The following is a 25,967-nucleotide window of genomic DNA, read 5'->3' as shown; positions in this document are numbered from 1 at the left end:
GGACAGAGTCCTGACCTCAACCCGATAGAATACCTTTGGGATGAATTAGAGTGCAGACTGCAATCCAGACCTTCTCTCTGACATCAGTGCCTGATCTCACAAATGCGCTTCTGGAAGAATGGTCACAAACATTCCTATAGACACACTCCTAAAGCTTGTGGACAGCCTTCCCAAAAGAGTTGACGTTGCTCTGCACCCCAAACCCACCATTTTTTGGGTGGAAAAAATTCAAATTAAATTTAAATTAGAAGAAAAGAGGCTTAAACTACGTAGAGTGGCTAAGATGTGGAATTCCCTTCGCATTTCAACGTCAACTGGCTGCTTCTTCAGGGACAACTCTGTGAATTATATGGTGTAATAAAGTATTCTTAAACAAATGGAAATGAAACGTGTTCATTTAAAAACAACATGTGAAACCACACATTTGCCACCGTCCTCAAAGACCAACTCACTCCCCAACCCAGTATGGACGTGTAATGGGGGGGGGGGGGTGTTTGAATGAGGGGATACAGTTCCTCGGCCAGAGGTGGCCAGTCAGGTGTGTACTGAGACCACCTCAAATAAAGCATTCCAGTGCTGCCTTTCCATGGACATGCTTTATAGATCGGATCCAGCCATGATTTCACACTGACTGAGCCTATAGATAACCTTTTCTATGTATGTATAACACCTACCTACAAAAGCTACTACCCATTCTCAAAAAAAACTACTTGGGAGCTTTATGCTTCACCACTTACCTCCCGCTGTGCAGCCATATCTGTGTCTCCTCTCCCGGGCTGGAGGAGCTGGAGATCTGCACAGAGAGCGAGAGTCTTCACCGGTTTGTTAATATGATAAGTTGGGCTGCTCTCCGTCCTGGTCTGTAGCTGTTAAGGGGGACTGTGGACACTGATGTGAAGGGGGGGAGGGGAATGTGCTCTAAAGGGAGGTTGTGGTGTGAAGGGGGCTGAGGACCGACTCCGTGAATTTCCCATTACCAACAACCCCTGCAGCTCCTCCACCCCTCGTCCTTGGAAAAAAATTCCTGCCACGAACCGGTCCCTGGTGTAAAAAGTGTTGGGGACCACTGATGTAGACTGATTGATAAGCCGGAATGGATGGACTGATGCTGTGTGCCTGACTGCCTCTGCACTATTTCTGGGAAGGAACCAGTTAAATTACAGTGTCTCCTTCGGGGGTTGTTTTACATACACAGTATATATTATATACAGTATTGTAAGGGGTTAGCTCGGTAGCGGGGGTGTGTGACCCCTTGGATGGGTTCACCACACACTGAATTTATACAGACAGGCAGTCGAAGACGGTTGAAAACAAAGATTTTGGTTTATTCTTCCATCTTGCTAGAAACAAGTGCAAGCATCCAAACAGCATAAACAAAATCAAACATAAAATAAAACCCTGGCCACTTGGGGCGTCTAACTTCACCACACAGGAACCTAATCTAAGAAGTCTGGCACAGCTTAGTGCTGGACAGACATTGCTGGTCATACAGCAGAAAAACAATAGTCTTTTGATTTTTATGACACAGAAAAATCAATCCTCTCCTCATCTCCTCAGAAGACTTTCAGTACTGCTCTCTTTCACTCAGAAAGCCTCAGGATGCAGCAAATTAGTGGTAATCCTCTGGACTACTTATATAGGCCTTAATTCCCTCATTCTGAACAGCTTAAGTCTTCCAACGGCCGTTAGCCTTTTCTGGCTACGTTTGCAGCTGACGCCTAATAACAATTGGTGTATTGTCTAAACAAGGCAGAAATGTATGTCCTGCCTGACAACACCCACAGATTTCCCTGACTTCCTGTCACAGTATATAGTCTGTAGGAAGCAGCATTCATGGCCTTTGCTGGCCAATAGTTTGACATGAGAACAACCTATGTTTTTTATTTTGTTTGTTTATTTATTTTTTTGTGGTTGGACTGGATGGACTTGTGTCTTTTTTCAACCTGACTAACTATGTAACTATGTAACTCACTTACACTTCCTATATATATAAATCCAAATAGAGAGCTGCAGTATACTTCTGGCATTTATTCAGTCCATAACAAGGTACAAAATAGCAGAAACTGTTAATTTGTACCTACCTATGGACTGAATAAACAATAGATGTATGCTGCACCTCTGAGTGTGTGTATATATGTATATATCAGTGGCAGCTGGCGAATTTTTTTGGGGGGGGCGGCAAACAACAACCCTCTAGGCAGTCCGTCACTTACCCGATCTAGGTGGTGGGCTGTGGTGTCCTCCAAGCATGGTCCTTGTGGGTGGCAGGGAGGGGGGGGTGCAGGCAGCGGTTCCGGAGACTCCCTCTGCCGTGTGTCTCCCCTTCTGCCTAAGTGATAGGCATTCAACACAGGGCCGATCCTAGGATCACAGAAGCCTGGGTGCAGAAATATTTCTGGCGCCCCCCACATGGGCGTGGTCATCTTACCAACTCCTCCCCTTTACAAATGTTTCTATGGAAACACAGTGGCAGCGGCGGTGACCGGTGGAGAGAGCAGCCTCTGGACATGGACAAGGAGGGGTGGAGGAGGAGGCAGGGGAGCACTCTGGCGCTTCAGTGCCCCCACCTCTGTGGCGCCTGGGTGCACTGCTCCCCACGCACCTGCCTAGGATCAGCCCTGATTCAATAGGATCTCCTGACGCTTTGGCCAATCGGGAAACAGGTCTCACGACCTGCCTCCTGATTGGCGGGGAGGAACTTTAGTGTGAAAATAGCAAAAATTAATTCGCTATCGTCACACAACTGGGTGGGCTATGCGCTCCGAGCCCACCCTTTATTGAAACCCTCTATGGACGGGCTGCCACTGGTGTGTGTGTGTGTGTGTGTATATATATATATATATATATATATATACTTATACAGTTTATATGTGTGTGAGTGTGCTACAGTACAGTAAGAAGGTATCTTTTGTATGTGGCTTGGAGGAGGTTTGCACTATAATTCATGTGCAGAGGATAAAATACATTTTCCTGTCCGCTCTAAGTCCACAGAAGCCGTAATGAATAAGGTCATCGGTCTTGATCTACTCGTGTTCATAAAGAATTGATTTAATATGGAATAATATCGACATAACCTTTTCCGTCTGCAGCGCACCTTTCATGTGTGACAGTGCCGTGTCACTTGGTTTAGAAAGAGGGGTTTAATCTTCAGCCACCGAGTTCACTACAGGCGATAAAATCCAATTAATTCTGCGTCTGATTTCTGGCAGTCAGACAAGCCTGGCGTATATATTCCACCAATAAACCAGGATAAATGTGAATGTATGGAGTCTGTGCAAAGCATTAGTTAACCACTTCAGCCCCGGAAGATTTGGCTGCTCAAAGACCAGGCCATATTTTGCGATACCGCACTGCGTCGCTTTAACTGACAATTGTGTGGTCATGCGACATTGTACCCCCCCAAAAATTGCATTTTTGCTTGCACATGATTGGATGATGGAAGTCGGCAGAGCTTCCCCTCATTTACTAAGCTCTGGAGCAACTGCACTTGCAGAGTTCAACATTTAAAGAGGAAGTAAACCCTAATGGGTGTTACTTCCTCGATGTCTCCCTGCAAAGGTAAAGCATAATGGGCTACTATGCATCACATAGTAGCCCATTATGTGACACTTACCTGCAGTAGAAGCCCGCAATGTCGCCGTCTTCCTCCATGGCAGTGAGCGTCCATCTTCACCCCTCTTCTTCCGGGGGCCGCGAACTCCGGCTCTGTGACTGTCTGGAGTCGCGTGATGTCTCTCCCGCGAATGCGCGTGGGGGCAACCTTTAACGGCATTACCCCAGCTTGAAACGGCACAGCGTGCCCTTTCAAGACGACGCATGCGCAGAAGAAGGCGTCGCTTGGGGAAATTGCAAATATCTCCGCGATGTAGGTCTTGGAGATATTGCAAGCACCTACAGGTAAGCCTTAATCTAGGCTTACCTGTAGGTGTAACTTCTGCCAGAGGGTTTACAACCACTTTAAAGAGGAAGCAAACCCCCCCCCCCCCCCACAGGGGGAAAAAATAACCTGCAAGAGAAAGGTATAATGAGCTAGTATGCATAGCATACTAGCTCATTATGTGGCACTTACCTAAGATCGCAGCCCTCAAAAATATGTTAGGACTACTCCCCCTTCCCTCTTCTCTATAGCATAAAGGGAATGTGCTCTGTAGTCTTAACACACTTTCTGAAAACATTGGGATTACATTGCATAGGAAGTTATCAGCTCACAAGATTTATGGAAATATCAACATATTTTTTCACTTATTAAAACAGATATAAGAAAACACTCATTGTTAAGGTTTTCACAAACCTTAATTGGAAACATGGCAGGAAGAATGAGGTGGGAGAATCTGAGGGATGGCGGATCTAAAAGGGATTACTGCGTTCTTTACAAAAAGTGAATCATATAGAAATGAATGCGCCTGTCAAATGTTCGTGATGCCGATGGTATTTATTCTCAGAAATGAGATCGTAGGACATATCAGAGAACAGGAGATGCTAAATGTACTTTACAAATGCATAAAATATATCAATTATCAAAAAAAGAACAGCATTGGATGCCAAGGTCTGAGTCATATAAGTATACCATTACCCTATGTCTCTAGACTTTGTATATATATATATATATATATATATATATATATATATATATATATATATATATATATATTATATATATTTTTATATATATATATATATATATATATATATATATATATATATATATATACACACTGTATTATATTATATAAAAAAATATATATATAAATATAAATATATATATATATATATATATATATATATATATATGTAATGTAGTTTTTTTTTTTTACTGTAGCACTACCCCCGAAGAAGCGGCTGGTTTAAATTTGGGCCTGCCGTTACCTCACCACGTTCGTCTTGGGATTCTGCTTGAAGAGTTATTCACAAATGTCTGCACTAACACAGATGCCGCGTACACATGACCATTTTTAATGGTCTAGAAAAAACAACGTTTTTTTCAACCCGATTATTGTTAAGCCGGCCTTGCCTACACACGATCGTGAAAAAAAAAAATGCTTTAGCAAAGCGCAGTGACGTACAACACGTACGACGGCACTATAAAGGGGAAGTTCCATTCGGATGGCACCACCCTTGGGGCTGCTTTTGCTGATTCGCGCTTTTTAGTCTTCGTGCTTTTCTGTCTGTTACAGCGTGATGAATGTGCTTACTCCATTACGAATGCTAGTTTTACCAGAACGAGCGCTCCCGTTTCATAACTTCTGAGCATGCGCGTTATTTTCACGTCGTTAAAGCCCACACACAACCATTTTTTACGACGTTAAAAACGACAACGTGAAAAACTACGCGAAAATTTAGAGCATGTTCTAAATTTTTAATGGACATTTTTAACGTTGCGAAAAATGCTCTGGAGCCCACACACGATCGTTTTTTAATGACAATAAAAAAATATATATTTTTCACATCGCGAAAAACGGTCGTGTGTACGCGGCATGAATCTCTTTTCTACCCCCGAAGGAGCTGCTGGTTTGTTTTGGGTGGCATGTTACCTCTAATCCTTCACCGTCTAGGGTATCAGATGAGAGTTGAGAAAAACTTCAATGTCCACACTTTATGCCGCGTACACACGATAACTTTTTGTGATGAAAAAAAACGACATTTTTCCAACTTCATCATTAAAAATTATGTTGTCCACACACCATCGTTTTTGAAAAATGATCAACAAAGCGACGGCACTCTAAAGGGGAAGTTCTATTCGCCTTGAGGCTGCTTTTACCTGGTTACTTGTTAGTGTAGCGCCCCCTTACTTTCAGTATGGGCACTACGCTAAAGTTAGTGGGAATGGGAGGGTTAGTTTACTCCCATTCATAATTTATTGAAATTTAGGCTGTTGTCATTTCAGGATTGTCCTGTAGGTCAGTCTGCGCTCCAGGGGTGCGTTATCACCCCTGGGCGGCAGTTGGCGCTAGAGGGGTCCTGACAGACCCACCTTCCCCAGCAGCCAATCAGAGGAGTGTTTCCCTTGTTGGGCATGCTGGGGGGGGGTATATCTGTGGCATCCGCCATTAGTTGTTCTGTTCTGGCGGGGCCCGAGTTCCAGGTGCGGCATCCACCTCCATGGGCCCCGCCACAGTGGCCTACTTCACCGAGGTTGCGCACCATGCGGAGCCTCACCCTAACATTGAGAGGGGCCTCAGCGGCTTGCTGGGTCCCAAACCCTCTGCTGAGAGGATCCTAAGCTGGGAGCTGTACGATGGGTATCGGCCCAGGGAGAACCTAGAACTAAAGGTTGTCCAGGAGGCTTAGACGAACCATCGGGGATCCAGTCACCACCAGTGTTGCTCATCTTCCTTTAAAAAAGTAATTAGTTACAGTTACAAATTACTTGTCCGAAAAAGTAATTGAGTTAGGGCCAGATTCACAAAAGGGATACGCAAGCGTATCTGCTGATACGCCGTCATATCCCTGTTTCTATCTATGCGGCTGATTCATAGAATCATTTACGCATAGATATCCCTAAGATCCGACATGTGTAATTGTTTTACACTGTCGGATCTTAGGATGCAGTACCACGGCCGCCGCTGGGGGCATTTCTTGTCGTAATCCAGTGTCGGGTATGCAAATTAGCACTTACGGAGATCCACAAAGCTTTTTCCCTTCGTTAAGCCGCCGTAAGTGTTAGTTTGCCGTCGCAAAGATAGGGTACCTTTTACAAAGTGTAAAGTTAGTACACCATGTAAAAGTGTACCCGTCTTTCCCGCGTCGCTGTCAAATGTTTTTAAAAAAATTCCCGGCGCAACTCTTTTTTTCCCGACGCAACTTTTTTTTACCCGTCGCGATTCACAAAACCTCGGCGCATCGTAACTTCGCGCAAAGCACGTCGGGAAAATCGTGTCGGGAGCATGCACAGTATGTCCGGCGCGGGAGCGCGCCCAATTTAAATGGGACTCGCCCCATTTAAATTGGCCCACCTTGCGCCGGACTGATTTAGGATACACCGCCGCAAATTTCCAGGTAAGTGCTTTGTGGATCGGGCACTAACTTGTGTAATTTGCGGCGGTGTAACTTAAATCAGAAAAGTTACGTTGCGCCCGCTGGCTGTGAATCTGGCCAAAAGATACTACATTGGCAAAGTAATTAGTTACTCAGCAAAGTTACTGAATTTTTTTTTGCTGGCGTATGACGACCCCCTAATTTTCCAGCTAAAATTTTGGTTTTGGGATATACTCACTGTATAAGACGACCCCCCACTGTGCCATCATACATGCCTCACTGTGCCATCTGTAACATGCCTCACTGACAGTGATGTATGATGCCACAGTGAGGCATGTATGATGCCACAGTGAGGCATGTTACGGGCACAGTGAGGCATGTATGATGGCACAGTGAGGCATGTATAATGGGCGTTACTACCCCTGACAATGCCCTTGTCTGCTGTTCTTTCCAGAAGTATGGTGCCGGTTGTGTTCAGGCATTATCTAGTGTCTACAATCACTTCTTGGGCTGAATTAATGGTTCAGAGATGACACCAGCATGTAAATTCTAGTTCCTGCCTGTTTTATTACCATTGTGTCTTCTTATAGGGAAGATGTACCGCTCACTACTTTCAATGTGGTCTCCCATAGTACACAGAACATGGAAATGCAATAGTTTTAGTAAATATAAACTGCTAAATACCTTTTCTCATCAGCAGTTAGAACAGTCTTGTGACTATTGTAGAGCCGGGCTCCCAATAACTGGGCCATAGTTGGGCTCAGACTCTGTTAATTCTATTTAAATTTGCCTCTGTTCTGGCTGTAGTTGTGCCCGGTAGTAGTTTTCCCTTGTTGCCTGTAGGTGGCGTTACCACTTCAGGCCCATGTTGGAAGTCGAGCGAACCATAGTGTGTTAAGTGACCCTTCTTGGCAGCAGCCTAGTGGGAGTGGTGCCCCGCTGTTCATGCTGGGAGGGGATACTTAAGGGGCAGACACCATTTTTCAGGGTCCTTTGCCTCGTGGTCCTCCTAGCGCGAGGTGGTTGTGCGTGATTTCAGTCTCGGGACCACGTTGGTCTGAGGCTGTGTTCCTATCAAGTAGGCCCAGCTATGCAGGCTGGGGCCTATGGTTCTACAGGGGATCCCAGGCTTTCCGTCCAAGTGGGGGAAGCTTCTTAGCGAAGGAAACCGGAGGAGAACCTGCCCTGAAGGAGTCGAGCAAGGCAAGCTGATGTCTCAGGATAGGCCTGGTGACCTTGTTAACTAAAGAGATCCACTACGCAAATTGCCTTACAGTCTGCCGGATTGGCTTAAAGCCAAAGAGGCTGTAAGGCAGGAAGTTTGGGACTGAAATCCTGTGGCAGAGGATTCCTGACTATCCATTCTGTGTTCTCAGACGGTCTGTGGCAGAGACTGTTTCTATACTGTCCGTGCATCACTCCGGCTGCTAGGCCATGTGAGAAGGGTCTATCCGGGTAAGCAATACCCACTCAGGAGTGAGTGGTGAATACTGGGACTTTGAATATTTTTTGTGCATTCTGTACTGTGTACCTGAACCTTCCCCTTCTCTCTATACTCTCCACTTCCTTCACAAGTTTATGCAGCAAAAATAAAGCCTACAGTTGAAGGTTTTACATCTTGTGTGGACATTGCAATTTCTACAGACTTTCTCCCCTGGACAACGAACTTAGAGGTAACGTGCAAAACCCAAAATCTAAACCAGCAGCTCCTCCGGGGGTAGTGCTACACTTCTATCAGTGTTTGGTTAAAGCTTGTAGGAGGAATTTTTTCCCTTCTCTTCTGACTGTCGTATGAGGCTACAGGACTCCTGACCCTCTGTCGGGACAATGCTGATTGGCCCTGTGCTGATCACATGCATCCTCCCAAGAAAAAAAAAAACTTTTTAGCAATACTCACCAAACTGAGCATGTGCAGCCTGTCCCCTTACCCTCAATAATATTTGGAGATGAGTTGGAGACACTGAAGATCAGAGGAGACCGGATCAAACTGCTTTTTTACACAATGCAGAGGATTAACCCATTAGGTTCCACAGTGAGTATAACAAGCATGCTTTACTGCAGTGGTCTGCAAACTGTGGCCCGGGAGCCAGATGCGGCCCTTTACTTGCTTTTATCCGGTCCTTGGGGTGCTATTTTATTCACAGACCATGAAAGGGCACAATTCCTCCCAATGGCACCAACGATGGGGCACAATTCCTACCAATGACAAGAACAATGGGGCCCAATGATGGGACACAATTCCTCCCACTGACACCAATGATGGGGGATTGTATACTCCCACTGATGACGTGACATTTTGTACACTTGATGCCGATGGTCACAGTCCGGCCCTCCTAAAGTCTGAAGAACAGTACACCGGCCCATTGTTTAGAAAGTTTAGAAACCCATGCTTTACTGCATATACAGACTGATTTTACTGTTGTGGGTTTAGTAACACTTTAATACATTTACTTCATTACTTATTGTTTTTTCATTACATTTACTTTGTATTGCTATTCATGGCTTTGCGTTCACAGGGAATAAAGCACACATGTTTTGCTGAACAAAAATACTTTTTCTATTTCATAGAAGCTGGCTAATGTTAAATTATTCAATTTGCATACATGATATAACTGCTTAGACACACCTGACATGAGAAAATTACACATGTGCACCGTTTGAATCAAGACAGCAAATGGATTAATTCCCTTTGGATATTTGAGCGTAAAAGTCTAATATTGGGAGAAGGAAATCATCCACGCATCAGAAATCTTGATTAAAGAAAAAAATTGGCACATAGAAATTATTACCCGAATGTCAGTGAAATATATACAGTGTAACGGAATGGCCCGTGACACCCAGAGACTTTTGAAGGATGGGGGGTACTCCTGTGCCAGCTTCACTAATGACTCTTGGGTCTAGGGTCATCCTATGTCCCTTTTGGGCATAGGATGACTGAGAACTGATATCTCGGATTACATGAGATGGGACATTAATGATAATTCATGTATTGCAGGAGATCTTGAAATATCACAGGTTGTTTATTCTGACCCCCAACAGGTCAATTAGAATGTCTCATTCAATGTGTGACATAGACTGTTGAGGTACTAATTAAGTCTGCTACTGTGGTGATGTGAATTGGAGCGTGGTAGCCAGTCTGGCTGCCTATTATGGGATGTTTAAGTGTCCTGCTGTGATTACTGTCTGTTGTTCATTGTGTTAATTAGGTCTGCTCCTAAGATCTTTTATTGTGTATGCTAATGACACTGTCTTGTGTGAAGATACTATTGATAATAGATGTGGAATGTGACTTGTCAACTGTAGTAATTAACTCCTCTAAATGCGGTGCCAGAATGTCTGTCTGGGAGGTGGATTGAGGGGGGAACTCGTTAAGGGCCCATTGTGTGATGTTTTGGGTGGAGAGTTTAATTGTCCCTGTAGCATGCTTGTAACTGTATATAACAAGCTGAGTGTACCATTAAAGTATTCATTCGTTTGACTCAGAGAACAGAGCTTGTCTCGTTTATTCTGGGGAATGGAATGGGTCCTGTCTGCTGGATTGTCGGATAAGCTGTCGTGGGTTGGTGGAATGGAAGATTGTGTGTTAACCCCTGATCGTTACATACGGTATCCAAGAAGATTAATTGTAACGCACTATCTCAGGTGAAGATGGAATCAACAACCTCTATTCATAGCAAAGTAAAAGTACAGATTAGAAAGTAGAGAAATTGCCATGCGTGGAGTCCCCTAGAAAACTGTTTGGAAATGTTTTGGATGGTCCCACAGCTCTTCCATTGTCTTGTGGGACCCTCCCCATCCTAAACTTTTTACATGCAGTAGAAAAAGCTATTGTCCTCTCAAAGGACAGTCACCAGTCTGGGATAAATATATGATCTATGTAACCTCAGGGACAATGCTTCAGCGATGCAGTCGTCTTCAGACAGGGGAATCCAAATAAGAGCTGTAAAAGAACACACAGGGGGGTGCAAATGCCTAGTGCATTACCCAACGTAAAGGAAACCAAATAGCCAAATTAATACTTTGAGCAAGGAGATGGATGCATCCCCAAAATGCGCCAGCCTGCTGACATCACCAATTGTTTGGTCATCCGTCGTCACGTTGATTGACCAGCAGAGAGTGTCATACATATTACTTTGTTTGTGAGTATTAATTTGGCTATTTGGTTTCCTTTAATAAACCTTGGGTAATGAACTAGATTCCGTAAAGTTTGCTGGTAATAGCTGGTTCTGTTCAAATAGTACAGAAGCTGCCCATCCTTACAAGTACCAGTCCATACACACTATAGCCAGCTTCTATCACTGGTTGTTTCAGGTCCTCAGCTCTGCCTCAGCAGAGATCCTACACAGTCTATAGGCTGCCTAAGGGGGCAGAAGCCCCAGAGGCTTTGGAACTTTCCTTGAGGAGGAAAGAACAAACTCTCCAGAGCTCCAGCCACCTTCTGGACACTCCCCTCTAGGTATTGGCTAGGACATGATACATATTTAGGCTTGTCATCTGACTCTCCCAGCTCCACATTCCTGGAAACTTCTTCCAGAAACAGGGGGAACCAGTCAAATTCTCACCCTGTGAAACCCTGAACAGACCAGAGCAAACAATCACTGCTCCCTTCACTACAGAAGGTGCCAAAAACTAAATTTGCCTAGCATTTTACACTAGGAGGTTGCTACTAGTGTTGAGCAGAATATGCCATATTCGATTTCGCGATATATCTCGAATATATATTCGAATATTCGAGATATATTCGCTAAATTCGAATATTCGTGATATTTTATCGAAATTAATTGAATGCGATTTTTCGCTATTGCGAATGCGAAAATAATTGCGATTTTTTTAATAACTGCGGTAGGAGCGCTCTGATTGGCTTAGAATATTCGTGATATTTTATCGAAATATCGCAACATGCGAATGCGATATTTATTGCGCAATTTCGAGATATGCTGGAGGAGCGCTCTGATTGGCTCAGAATATTCGTGATATTTTATCGAAATATCGCAACATGCGAATGCGATATTTATTGCGCAATTTCGAGATATGCTGGAGGAGCGCTCTGATTGGCTCAGAATATTCGTGATATTTTATCGAAATATCGCAACATGCGAATGCGATATTTATTGCGCAATTTCGAGATATGCTGGAGGAGCGCTCTGATTGGCTCAGAATATTCGTGATATTTTATCGAAATATCGCAACATGCGAATGCGATATTTATTGCGCAATTTCGAGATATGCTGGAGGAGCGCTCTGATTGGCTCAGAATATTCCAGATATTTTATCGAAATATCGCAACATGCGAATGCGATATTTATTGCGCAATTTCGAGATATGCTGGAGGAGCGCTCTGATTGGCTCAGAATATTCCAGATATTTTATCGAAATATCGCAACATGCGAATGCGAAATTTATTGCAGATATTTCGAAAACTGCTGTAGCAGCACTCTGAAATCGAATATGTATGATATTTTAACCAAAATACATATTGCGATTGCGATTTTTCGATCGCGCATGCGCAATTGCGCGAACAACACGCGACCATTTCCTGGAGCCTTGCCAGTTTCCAACTTATGATCGCAGCGCAATCACACAGCAACATGGTTGGAAGCAATTTCACTAAGTCTGAGGAAAAGTTGCTGATTTGTGTAAGTATTTTGACCACTGTTATTTCATCATCTTCAACTGCATTTTAGTCTAGTTTAAAAGTTAGTATATATGATCAGATATTAGTATTTCACAAAAAATGTGTCTCCTGCTTTTACAAAACTACAAGTCCCAGCATGCCTGGACAGCTGCAGACACCCTGGTTGGCAAATGTGTATTTAGGCACTTTTCCTTGTTATTTAGCATAATGAATTTAACATTTTATTGGACATAGGACGTATGCGAACGTCCTGACTTCAGTGTCCTCAAGGCCCAAGGACGTTCGAATACATATTGCCCTTTAGATGTTGCAGAACTACAACTTCCAGCATGCCTGGGAATGCTGGCACTTCTAGTATTGTAAGTTCTGCAGGCCCACATTTTTCAGGCCTTTATGCACGGGTCTCTAAACTGTGGCACCCTAGATGCAGCAAAAGTAAAATTCTTAGCATGCACTGACAGACCGTGGCTGATGGGAGTAGTAGTTTTGCAACAGCTGGAGGTGGACTGGTCTTGAAACCCAGAGTTAGGTAACAAACCCGTAGTGTTTTGCAACCATTCTGCCTCCAGCTGGTTATTTTCTGTTGAAAAGCCTGTGGCGTGCAAAACACAACCCAAAAACTCCACCCGGTGCAAGGAAAAATTTGCACACACCTAAAGAGTGACATCACAAAAAACTGCGACGGTTGCATACGTCAGTGGTCCTCCGAAAAGGTCCCGTCTCTGACCCCCCGGGGCGTTAGGCTCCTAGGCTCCTGACAGGGAAAAGAGTTACTGTGGTCCATACAGCCGAAGCCATATGGACCCATCTCGGTCCAAGCAGCGCAATCAACACGCGAACAACACGCGACCATTTCCTGGAGCCTTGCCAGTTTCCAACTTATGATCGCAGCGCAATCACACAGCAACATGGTTGGAAGCAATTTCACTAAGTCTGAGGAAAAGTTGCTGATTTGTGTAAGTATTTTGACCACTGTTATTTCATCATCTTCAACTGCATTTAAGTCTAGTTTAAAAGTTAGTATATATGATCAGATATTAGTATTTAACCAAAAATGTGTCTCCTGCTTTTACAAAACTACAAGTCCCAGCCCAGCCCAGCATTTTAGTCTAGTTTAAAAGTTAGTATATATGATCATATATTAGTATTTCACAAAAAATGTGTCTCCTGCTTTTACAAAACTACAAGTCCCAGCATGCCTGGACAGCTGCAGACACCCTGGTTGGCAAATGTGTATTTAGGCACTTTTCCTTGTTATTTAGCATAATGAATTTAAAAAATTTTTGGACATAGGACGTATGCGAACGTCCTGACTTCAGTGTCCTCAAGGCCCAAGGACGTTCGAATACATATTGCCCTTTAGATGTTGCAGAACTACAACTTCCAGCATGCCTGGGAATGCTGGCACTTCTAGTATTGTAAGTTCTGCAGGCCCCCATTTTTCAGGCCTTTATGCACGGGTCTCTAAACTGTGGCACCCTAGATGCAGCAAAAGTAAAATTCTTAGCATGCACTGACAGACCGTGGCTGATGGGAGTAGTAGTTTTGCAACAGCTGGAGGTGGACTGGTCTTGAAACCCAGAGTTAAGTAACAAACACGTAGTGTTTTGCAACCATTCTGCCTCCAGCTGTTTTTTTCCTGTTGAAAAGCCTGTGGCGTGCAAAACACAACCCAAAAACTCCACCCGGATGCAGTGAAAAATGTGCACACACCTAAAGAGTGACATCACAAAAAACTGCGACGGGTACATACGTCAGTGGTCCTCCGAAAAAGGTCCCGTCTCTGACCCCCCGGGGCGTTAGGCTCCTGACAGGGAAAAGAGTTAGCAACGCATATCTCCCCTATACGTGTATCCTGTGTTGTTAATAATATATTCATAATTATGCAAATGATAATGGCTGCTATATTTATGCAAAAAAGGTGGCGACCGAAATGGCAGGATATAAAATCTTTCATGTTACCCCTGTCATTGATTAATAAGGCGAGAATGCTTCCAATTGTTGAATAGCATACATTTACGTCATATATCCATAAGGCTGTCAACAGAAGTATTACAATATACTTTGTTCTTCATCTTGCAGAAGTTCCTGGAAACAGGATACGATGAGCTGCGGAGGCAGCCAGAGAAAAGGGCTGTGGTCAGCGCCCTAATCGCTGACTTTGGCGGCCAACATGACCACAAGGCCATTGTTAAGAAGTGGTCTGACCTGAAGAGGCGCCAAATGGTTCATGTCAGACGTCTTCGGGCTAAATATCATCCAGGTAAGTTATTGTTGACAGTTATGTTTTTTTTTAAAAAAGTGTATTTTGTGCGTGAACTCGAAAGAGAGAGGAGCCGGCCTGCAGGAGTTGGGAGGCCTCCCCCAGAGGCAATCTGCCACCTTTCTCCATGCCCCGGTTGGCAATGGCGGGTGTGAGGGGGTCCTCCCAACCCAACCTCGCATAGCACACCCACCACGGGCGGGGCTGAGACCACCAAACTCAATTCACAGGTAGCCGAGAGCGGGATCCGAACCCCTAGCTGCAGAGGTGAATCAGTTGTCAGTGCAGTGGCAATCGCGTGGAGCCACCGCAGCTCCTTTGGTGACAGTTATGTAAGGTCATATGTAATTCATGTAAGGTCAGATGTTGTTAACCAAGATGCCATGTTGTGCTAACATATATCACCACCGGCCAAGGTATTCATAGTACTGTTGAAAAAAGACATGGGGCAGCAGACAGGAACACAGAAGTTATGTGGGAACATAATTTTCCCATTGCTTTGCATGGGACTTTAAAGAAAAACCCCGACCATGGCAAGTGGGGGTGGGTAAGGTTTAAACCACCTATCCTATGTTTGTGGCTGACATATAAGTAACCTGTGTGCCAAGTTTCATATAAATATCTTTAGCCGTTTGTACGTGATGCTGGAACATACATACATACATACATACATACATACATACATTTATGCACACACACACGTTGAGTTTTATATATATAGATTACCACTAAATTCCTGTGTTAGGAGTGGGGTTGTTATAGTAATCCCGTGTGCTCCATCAGGCCCTTTTTTTAACATGAGATGGTCTGAACAAAACAAAGGAGACAAAAACAGCTCATTTTAACATGGTTGCATCCCAGCTCACGCTCAGTCCCCTGTAGTGCCCACAAGACCCTTTAATATAACATTGTCCCATTGGTTAACTGTCTATATAAATCAATTTGTATTCATATACAATACAGCACAGTACACAGAATTTGCATACGTCATTAGAAAACATTTTTATAATATATGAACATTGTGTTATTATAGGAGCTCCAATGCCAGTTATCCGCGCCAAGCGCAGAAGGCGCCAGGCCGATGAGGAGGAGGAGGAGGATGCGGCAGAGGAGGATGCGGCAGAGGAGGAGATGGATGAAGAGGAGCAGCCAGGGCCCTCCCACTCCCCAACCCCAGCTCCTGCTGAGGAGCAAGCTGAGGAGATTCCCCCCCCCACCACCCCAACTTCTCAAGCAGAAGAGCAGGAGGAAGAGAGCGGTCCTGTGAGCCTCGCTCAGGAAGGTAAATATGTGCACAATGATTAATAACATTTCAACAACAAAATGTAGATATAAAAATGGACAACATATAAAGCGCACCTGTCAGATTGTAGAACCATAATATGGTATTGATGCTAGAAGTATACAGGTAGTGCATAATTATTAGGCAAGTTGTATTTTTTGAGGATTCATTTTATTATTGAACAACAACCATGTTCTCAATGAACCCCAAAAACTCATTAATATCAAAGCTGAATTTTTTTGGAAGTAGTTTTTAGTTTGTTTTTAGTGTTAGTTATTTTCGGGGGATATCTGTGTGTGCAGGTGACTACTATTACTGTGCAGAATTATTAGGCAACTTAACCAAAAAATAAATAGATACCCATTTCAATGATTTATTTTTAACAGTGAAACCAATATAACATCTCAACATTCACAAATACACATTTCTGACATTAAAAAAAAAAACAAAAACAAATCAGTGACCAATATAGCCACCTTTATTTGCAAGGACACTCAAAAGCCTGACATCCATGGATTCTGTCAGTGTTTTGATCTGTTCACCATCAACATTGCGTGCAGCAGCAACCACAGCCTCCCAGACACTGTTCAGAGAGGTGTACTGTTTTCCCTCCTTGTAAATCCCACATTTGATGATGGACCACAGGTTCTCAATGGGGTTCAGATCAGGTGAACAAGGAGGCCATGTCATTACTTTTTTTTATTTAATACCCTTTCTTGCCAGCCACGCTGTGGAGTACTTTGACACGTGTGATGGAGCATTGTCCTGCATGAAAATCATGTTTTTCTTGAAGGATGGTGACTTCTTCCTGTACCACTGCTTAAAGAAGGTCTCTTCCATAATCTGGCAGTAGGACTGGGAGTTGAGCTTGACTCCATCCTCAATCCGAAAAGGCCCCACAAGCTCATCTTTGATGATACCAGCCCAAACCAGTACTCCACCACCACCTTGCTGGCGTCTGAGTCGGACTGGAGCTCCCTGCCCTTTACCAATCCAGCCACGGGCTCTTCCATCTGGCCCATCAAGACTCACTCTCATTTCAGTAGTCCATAAAACCTTAGAAAAATCTTTCTTGAGATATTTATTGGCACAGTCTTGACGTTGCAGCTTGTGTGTCTTGTTCAGTGGTCGTCGTCTTTCAGCCTTTCTTACCTTGGCCATGTCTCTGGGTATTGCACACCTTGTGCTTTTGGGCACCCCAGTGATGTTGCAGCTCTGAAATATGGCCAATCTGGTGGCAAGTGGCATCTTGGCAGCTGCACGCTTAACCTTTCTCAGTTCATGGGCAGTTATTTTGCGCCTTTGTTTTTCCACACGTTTCTTTTGTTTGATGATCACGCTTCAGAAGCTTTGCAATTTTAAGAGTGCTGCATCCCTCTGCTAGATATCTCTCTATTTTGGACTTTTCAGAGTCTGTCAAGTCCTTCTTTTGGCCCATTTTGCCAAAGGAAAGGAAATTGACTAATAATTATGCACACCTGATATAGAGTGTTGATGTCATTAGACCACACACCTTCTCATTACAGAGATGTACATTACCTAATATGCCTAATCGGTAGTAGGCTTTCGAGCCTATACAGCTTGGAGTAAGACAACATGCATAAAGAGGATGATGTGGTCCAAATACTCATTTGCCTAATAATTCTGCACTCCCGGGATGTGTTAGACACATAACAAGTGTATACACATGATAATGATTGATTAATAAGCAAAAAAAATATTTTATTTATTTGGTAACGTTCTTTGAAATCCAAATGTTTTTTTATTATATCCTAACAGTAGCAAGAAAGATGATGCAGCAGCACGCGCTGCTAAAGAAGACACATCTGAGGATTAAGGGAAATCATCAACAAATTCGCTACCTGGTCCAGCAAAATACGCAGCTAGACCAGCAGCAATTAGAATATCTTGCTGAGCTGGAAAGGCTTCAGAAGCTCATGCTCAGCTATGTCTGAATTAATTTTTTGATTAAAAAATGTTATTTTTTGGAAATGTTTCATTTCTTTTTGAGATCGATTTTTAGGTTTTTCAACACATCTAACTTCACATCGAACAAATCAACATCAACACATCTAACTTCATAATAAGCAAAAACATTTTATACTATCATTTTATTTAACACAAACCTAGGACAAACTAAAGCACACGGACACAGACACGACGAACACAAAATAAACTGTTGAAAAATGAACATAACAAAAGCAACAATATATATATATATATATATACAGAGAGAGAGAGAGAGCAAGAAAGAGAGAGAGAGTGCAGATTTGCTCTTGCAGACAGCCTAATGGTTGCAGTATAAAGGCCGCAAACCAGGGTTTAACATAAGGTTAATTGTTTTAGTTACACTTGCTGTTACGATCCTGTCTGGTAGCTTGAAGCGGAGGCTGTTGGTGAATCCGCTGTGCCAGAGAGGTCATGAAGCTTTACTCAGCATGGAGGCAGCAGCAGTAGTATTAAAATATAATGTAACTAGACAATGCATTTCCTGAGGAAAATGCGAGTGGGAATGCTGAATAGCTTAATTGCTGAGCCCCTTGCCAAAGACATTCACCATAACCACTACACTATCTTTAGGACACACAGCTTCTTTCTCTATCTGCAAAGTATAGAGTATGCTGACTTCCTGGTCGCCCCTCCCCCCTCAAGAGGTTTCCCCTCCCCCCCAGGTCAGTGAGGAGGAATATTGCACTGAGGTCAGGAAAGTTATTTATGGAAAGAAATAACATTACAAACGCTTTTAATTCACAGATCAAATACATGATTTAAGCCTCCAAACAAAGCTTAATAAATCCTCAACCGTACATGCGATCGATACAACGACTACACCGTTTGAAATACACGGCCCTTGTGAACGCATTGATATGAAATTTATGTTGATAAACTTAAAAATGTGGCCATGTCTGCGATTTAGAAAAGAGCGTCTTTGTGAGTTTTGCAGCAACATTTTTTAGATAATTTAACATGAGAGTCTATGAGACATAATTTCTGGCTGTTGCTCCAATAACTAAAACTAAAATACGTATCGCAGAATTGATCACATTGCCAGAAACCAGACAAGCATAGCTACGTTTTGATATAAAAATTGTGTATGAAAAGTAGATCTTGTGGGCGTGAGACCATTTTGTTTCCCCTTTTTGTAAAGATATTTTTAATTACAAAGATCTCCAATGTTAAGGTCACATGACAGACTCTAAATCCCCTCCATAGGATTACATTATAACCTATCGCATTTTTGTGAAAAATTCGCAAAACGTAAATTGCGTTTTCAACAAAAAATTGTAAACGATGACGATCTGAAAAGTCATAGCCGGATAGCTAAATATTTTGTGACCGCTTTACAGTTTTTTCAGTGTCTGTAAGTGAAAGTATGAAGTAGCTGAAACTTTTGGCAGGGCATGTGAATTCAAAGGGGAAAAGGATGTTCTCATTGACTTCAATGTTAAAAAAAGGGTCTAAAAGCTTAAAATTTATAAAAGTGTAAAAAGTAGAAAAAAACTTGAAGAAGTCCCATCATTAGCTGAAAGAGACGAACATTTTTACAGTTGAATGGTCTCAATAGCTGAAAGTATGCCGAAGTTACGCAGAACCAAAAAACGTAAGGAATAATAAGATTACTAAATTTACGTATATCAATACTGGAAATGTTTATTAAAGCATTCACACTAATTAAGATTAATACATTTACGGGTATCCATACTGGGAATGCTTATTAAAGCATTCCCACTAAGTATCACACAGGCATGATTTACAAGCAGTAGTGGTAATAGTAATACATAGCATAAAAACACTTGGGGAATACTTTACAGCATCAGTAGTGGTCATAGTAGTCAATAGTGTACCAAAAAATTGGGACACAGGTGTCTTGACTGAGCTGTAATAGTAGTAGTAGACATTGACAATACAGTGTCAAATCACTCGGGCAAGAGGTGCCATGATGAACAGCAGTCTTAATAAGAGTATATAGGGTGTGAAATAACTGCTGACATAGGTGTATTGACGGGGCAGCAGCAGCAGAAGCAGCAGTAGTATTAACAGTAGTAGTTGATACAGAGTCATATCACATGGGCAGGAGGTGCCATGATGAACAGCAGTAGGAATAGGAGTATATAGAGTGTCAAATAACTGCTGACATAGGTGTATTGACTGGGCAGCAGCAGCAGAAGCAGCAGTAGTATTAACAGTAGTAGTTGATACAGAGTCATATCACATGGGCAGGAGGTGCCATGATGAACAGCAGTAGGAATAGGAGTATATAGAGTGTCAAATAACTGCTGACATAGGTGTCTTGACTGGGCAGCAGCAGCAGCAGAAGCAGCAGTAGTATTAACAGTAGTAGTTGATACAGAGTCATATCACATGGGCAGGAGGTGCCATGATGAACAGCAGTAGGAATAGGAGTATATAGAGTGTCAAATAACTGCTGACATAGGTGTATTGACTGGGCAGCAGCAGCAGAAGCAGCAGTAGTATTAACAGTAGTAGTTGATACAGAGTCATATCACATGGGCAGGAGGTGCCATGATGAACAGCAGTAGGAATAGGAGTATATAGAGTGTCAAATAACTGCTGACATAGGTGTATTGACTGGGCAGCAGCAGCAGAAGCAGCAGTAGTATTAACAGTAGTAGTTGATACAGAGTCATATCACATGGGCAGGAGGTGCCATCATGAACAGCAGTAGGAATAGGAGTATATAGAGTGTTAAACAACTGCTGACATAGGTGTATTGACTGGGCGGCAGCAGCAGCTGAAGCAGCAGTAGTAGTATTAACAGTAGTAGTTGATACAGAGTCATATCACATGGGCAGGAGGTGCCATCATGAACAGCAGTAGGAATAGGAGTATATAGAGTGTGAAATAACTGCTGACATAGGTGTATTGACTGGGCAGCAGCAGCAGCAGAAGCAGCAGTAGTATTAACAGTAGTAGTTGATACAGAGTCATATCACATGGGCAGGAGGTGCCATCATGAACAGCAGTAGGAATAGGAGTATATAGAGTGTCAAATAACTGCTGACATAGGTGTATTGACTGGGCAGCAGCAGCAGAAGCAGCAGTAGTATTAACAGTAGTAGTTGATACAGAGTCATATCACATGGGCAGGAGGTGCCATGATGAACAGCAGTAGGAATAGGAGTATATAGAGTGTCAAATAACTGCTGACATAGGTGTATTGACTGGGCAGCAGCAGCAGAAGCAGCAGTAGTATTAACAGTAGTAGTTGATACAGAGTCATATCACATGGGCAGGAGGTGCCATGATGAACAGCAGTAGGAATAGGAGTATATAGAGTGTCAAATAACTGCTGACATAGGTGTATTGACTGGGCAGCAGCAGCAGAAGCAGCAGTAGTATTAACAGTAGTAGTTGATACAGAGTCATATCACATGGGCAGGAGGTGCCATGATGAACAGCAGTAGGAATAGGAGTATATAGAGTGTCAAATAACTGCTGACATAGGTGTATTGACTGGGCAGCAGCAGCAGAAGCAGCAGTAGTATTAACAGTAGTAGTTGATACAGAGTCATATCACATGGGCAGGAGGTGCCATCATGAACAGCAGTAGGAATAGGAGTATATAGAGTGTCAAATAACTGCTGACATAGGTGTATTGACTGGGCAGCAGCAGCAGAAGCAGCAGTAGTATTAACAGTAGTAGTTGATACAGAGTCATATCACATGGGCAGGAGGTGCCATGATGAACAGCAGTAGGAATAGGAGTATATAGAGTGTCAAATAACTGCTGACATAGGTGTATTGACTGGGCAGCAGCAGCAGAAGCAGCAGTAGTATTAACAGTAGTAGTTGATACAGAGTCATATCACATGGGCAGGAGGTGCCATGATGAACAGCAGTAGGAATAGGAGTATATAGAGTGTCAAATAACTGCTGACATAGGTGTATTGACTGGGCAGCAGCAGCAGAAGCAGCAGTAGTATTAACAGTAGTAGTTGATACAGAGTCATATCACATGGGCAGGAGGTGCCATCATGAACAGCAGTAGGAATAGGAGTATATAGAGTGTTAAACAACTGCTGACATAGGTGTATTGACTGGGCGGCAGCAGCAGCTGAAGCAGCAGTAGTAGTATTAACAGTAGTAGTTGATACAGAGTCATATCACATGGGCAGGAGGTGCCATCATGAACAGCAGTAGGAATAGGAGTATATAGAGTGTGAAATAACTGCTGACATAGGTGTATTGACTGGGCGGCAGCAGCAGCAGAAGCAGCAGTAGTAGTATTAACAGTAGTAGTTGATACAGAGTCATATCACATGGGCAGGAGTTGCCATGATGTACAGCAGTCTTAATAAGAGTATATAGGGTGTGAAATAACTGCTGACATAATTGTCTTGACTGATCCAAAGGAGTCATGGGAGAAAATCATGTGGTCAGATGAGACTATAATATAATTTTTTGATCATAATTTCACTAACCGTGTTCGGAGGAAGAATAATGATGAGTACCATGCCAAGAACGCCATCCCTAATGTGAAGCATGGGGGTGGTAGCATCATGCTTTGGTGGTGTTTTTCTGCACATGGGACAGGGTGACTGCACTGTATTAAGGAGAGGATGACCGGGGCCATGTATTGCAAGATTTTGGGCAACAACCTCCTTCCCTGAGTTAGAGCTTTGAAGATGGGTCGAGGCTGGGTCTTCCAACATGAGAATGACCCAAAGCACACAGCCAGGATAACCAAGGATTGGCTCTGTAAGGAGCATATCAAGGTTCTGGCGTGGCCTAGCCAGTCTCCAGACCTAAACCCAATAGAGAATCTTTGGAGGGAGCTCAAACTCCGTGTTTCTCAGCGATAGCCCAGAAACATGACTGATGTAGAGAAGATCTGTGTGGAGGAGTGGGCCAAAATCCCTCCTCCAGTGTGTGCAAAGCTGGTGTAAAACTACAAGAAATGTTTGACCGCTGTAATTGCAAAGAAAGCCTACTGTACCAAATATTAACATTGATTTTCTCTGATGTTGAAATAGTTATATTCAGCACTGTAAATACATCAGGTCCGGGGCTTCATCAGGGAATGCATGGCAAGGGACCCTTCAGCGCCCTGAACCGACGACGGGTGCCAGAAAGTCACCGCCGATCCAGGACTCATTCATCTTTATGAATGTGAGTCTGTCCACGGAGTCTGTGGACAGACGGGTCCTCTTGTCCGTGACCACCCCACCTGCCGCGCTGAATGTCCGCTCAGATAGTACGCTGGAGGGGGGGCAAGACAATAACTCCAGCGCATACTGAGCGAGCTCGCGGCAGGTGTCCAATCTGGCAACCCAGTACTCCATGGGGTCGTCGGTGCTCATACTGTCAGAAGCACCGACGGACGCCATGTAGTCTGCCACCATGTGGGCCAGCCGCTGGTGGTGACTGCTGCTGCTGCTGCTGGTGGTGGTACTGGGTCGCTCGGTTTGGAAGAACATCCTCATCTCTTCCATTAGGTCCCCTGCTCGGCTGCAGCTGGGTGCAGCCACCTGCTGGGTGAGATGAGGGGGGACAACTGGAGGCCGGGGAGTTGCCTGCTCCAACCGTCTGACAATGGCTGCCTGCAGTTCCTCCATCCGGTGCTGCCTCCGGCTGGCTGGGATGAACTGCTCCAGTTTCCCCTTGCACCTGGGATCCAAAAGGGTGGCCATCCAGAAATCATCCCTCGTCTTGATGGTCTTAACCCGGGGGTCCCTCCTGAGGCATCTCAGCATGTGGGCAGCCATGGGGAAGAGCACAGCCCGCTGTGACTCCTCAATGCTGGCCAGGTGAATGAGGTGCGACTCTTCTTCCCTGAGGCGCTGCTGGTCAAACTCAGACATGCCCAACCCCCGGACTATCGGTGCCCCCAACACCGGCTCTCCCTCCTGACCAGGCCCTGACTCCGGGACGACACCAGCAACCACCTCCTCCTCCTCTTCATCATCATCCTCCTCCTCCTCCTCCTCCTCCTCCTCCTGGTCCTGGCCCTGGTCTCGGTGGAGCATTGCTGACTCCTCCTGCTCCACCAAGGCACTCTCCCCAGCCTCGAGCAGGCGATCTAGTGTCCTCTCCAGCATGAACAGTATTGGCAGCACGCTATTGAGGCCAATTTGCTCACTGCTGACCATCTTGGTCGCCTGCTCGAAGGAGGACAACACTTGGCAGACCTGGTTTATCTGCCCCCACTGCGCACAGGCGATGAAAGGGAGTTGTGGTGAAGCCCTCTCAGTGCCTAGTTCCATCAGGTACTCCCTCACCGCCCTTTGCTGCTCCCACAACCTCTTCAGCATGTGGAGGGTGGAGTTCCACCGCGTCACACTGTCCACAATCAGCCTGTGAAGGGGCAGATTGTACTTCCGCTGCAATTTGGACAGGGACGCGGTAGCGGTTGGGGAGCGCCTGAAGTGGCTGGCAATCCTACGCGCCTTTGCCACAATGTCACTCAACCCTGGATAAGTGCGCAGGAACTTCTGCACCACCAGGTTGAGGACATGTGCCAGACAGGGCACGTGCGTCAGACTGCCAGCATGGAGGGCGGCGAGTAGGTTGCTGCCGTTATCGCAGACAACCATACCTGGCTGGAGCCTTCGGGGTGTCAGCCACTTCTGGACCTGAGCTTGAAGTGCTTTCAGCACTTCTTCTGCAGTGTGTCTCCGGTCCCCTAAACTAACAAGCTGGAGCACGGCCTGACAGCGCACGTGCCCCACACTTGAGTAGCTACGGGGGCGCTTGCTGGGAGGCTCAGCAGCTGCGGAGACAGTGGCTTGAGGGAGACCAGCAGTTCTCCCCTGGACACCCCGGGGCGGCACCACAAGATCGGTTGCCGACGATCCCTCACCGACGCCTCGGAGGGAAACCCAATGGGCCGTGAAGCTGATGTAGCGTCCCTGCCCATGCCTGCTGGTCCAGCCATCCATTGTCAGATGAACCCTGTCGCTGACAGCGTGATCCAGCGACAGGGTTACATTCTGCACAATGTGCTGGTGTAGGGCAGGGACACCAGTCCTGGCAAAGAAATGGCGGCTGGGGACACGCCATTGGGGTTGGGCCTGCTCCAACATCTGCCTGAAGGGGTTGCTGTCAACTATGTTGAAGGGCAGCAGATGTTGGGCAATAACCCTTGCCAGGAGCCCATTGAGGGAACGCACACGTCGGTCTCCAGGGGGGAAGGGAGTGGTGCGGTCAAAGGCGTCTGAAATCGACGCCTGGCGCCGGACGGCAGTGCGGGACACAGACGTGGAGGGTGCTGTGGAAGTAGAGGTCTGGCTGCCGGTACCAGTACCTCTACTAGAGGGAGCGGGGGGGCATGACCTGCTGGAAACAGATGAAGATGTGGCAGGGGCTGCTGTACCCTGCTCACTTGTGGTGGTGGCGCTGCTACCACCACCACGCTTCATCTCGTCATACAACGCCCAGTGGTTTATCCTCAGGTGCTGGTTCAGGGCTGTGGTACCCACCCGAGCCAAACACTTCCCTCTCTTCACCCTCACTTTACAAATCCGGCAGATGGCCACGGTAGGGTTGTCTGCCACCAGGGTAAAGAAATTCCAGACAGGTGACTTCAGCACCGCCCTCCTGTCAGATGGGGTGACGCTTACTTGCACCTGCTGGGATTCGGTGCGCACAGGTGGAGCTGCCTGCTGCTGCTGCTGCTGCTCCTCCTCCTGACACCTCCTGCTGCCATCACCAGTGGAGACCCTGACGATGGTCTCCCTGGTGGTGACCTGGCGCACCGTTTCACCAGGGTGCCTACCTTCCCCGTCGTCACTGACGTAGTGAGCCGACGCGTCAGATGGCAACCATGATGGGTCACCCTCTTCGCCCCCAGA

The 25,967-nt window shown here is 45.0% G+C and overlaps 1 protein-coding gene and 1 long non-coding RNA gene across 3 annotated transcripts in view; both read left to right on the top strand.

The window, feature by feature from the left end:
• Positions 1-25,967, top strand: part of DLG2 (discs large MAGUK scaffold protein 2) — a 2,211,856-nt gene that overhangs the window by 671,461 nt on the left and 1,514,428 nt on the right. The window lies entirely within an intron of this gene.
• On the top strand, positions 16,113-18,147 carry LOC120928913. Its single transcript, XR_005747326.1, has 2 exons — positions 16,113-16,155; positions 17,935-18,147. It is a non-coding gene; the product is annotated as an uncharacterized LOC120928913 (long non-coding RNA).

This window comes from Rana temporaria, chromosome 2, assembly GCF_905171775.1.
Source record: "Rana temporaria chromosome 2, aRanTem1.1, whole genome shotgun sequence".
NCBI lineage: Eukaryota > Metazoa > Chordata > Amphibia > Anura > Ranidae > Rana > Rana temporaria.
The sequence above is the reverse complement of the archived record's forward strand: the minus strand, read 5'-3'. Positions and strand labels throughout refer to the sequence as shown.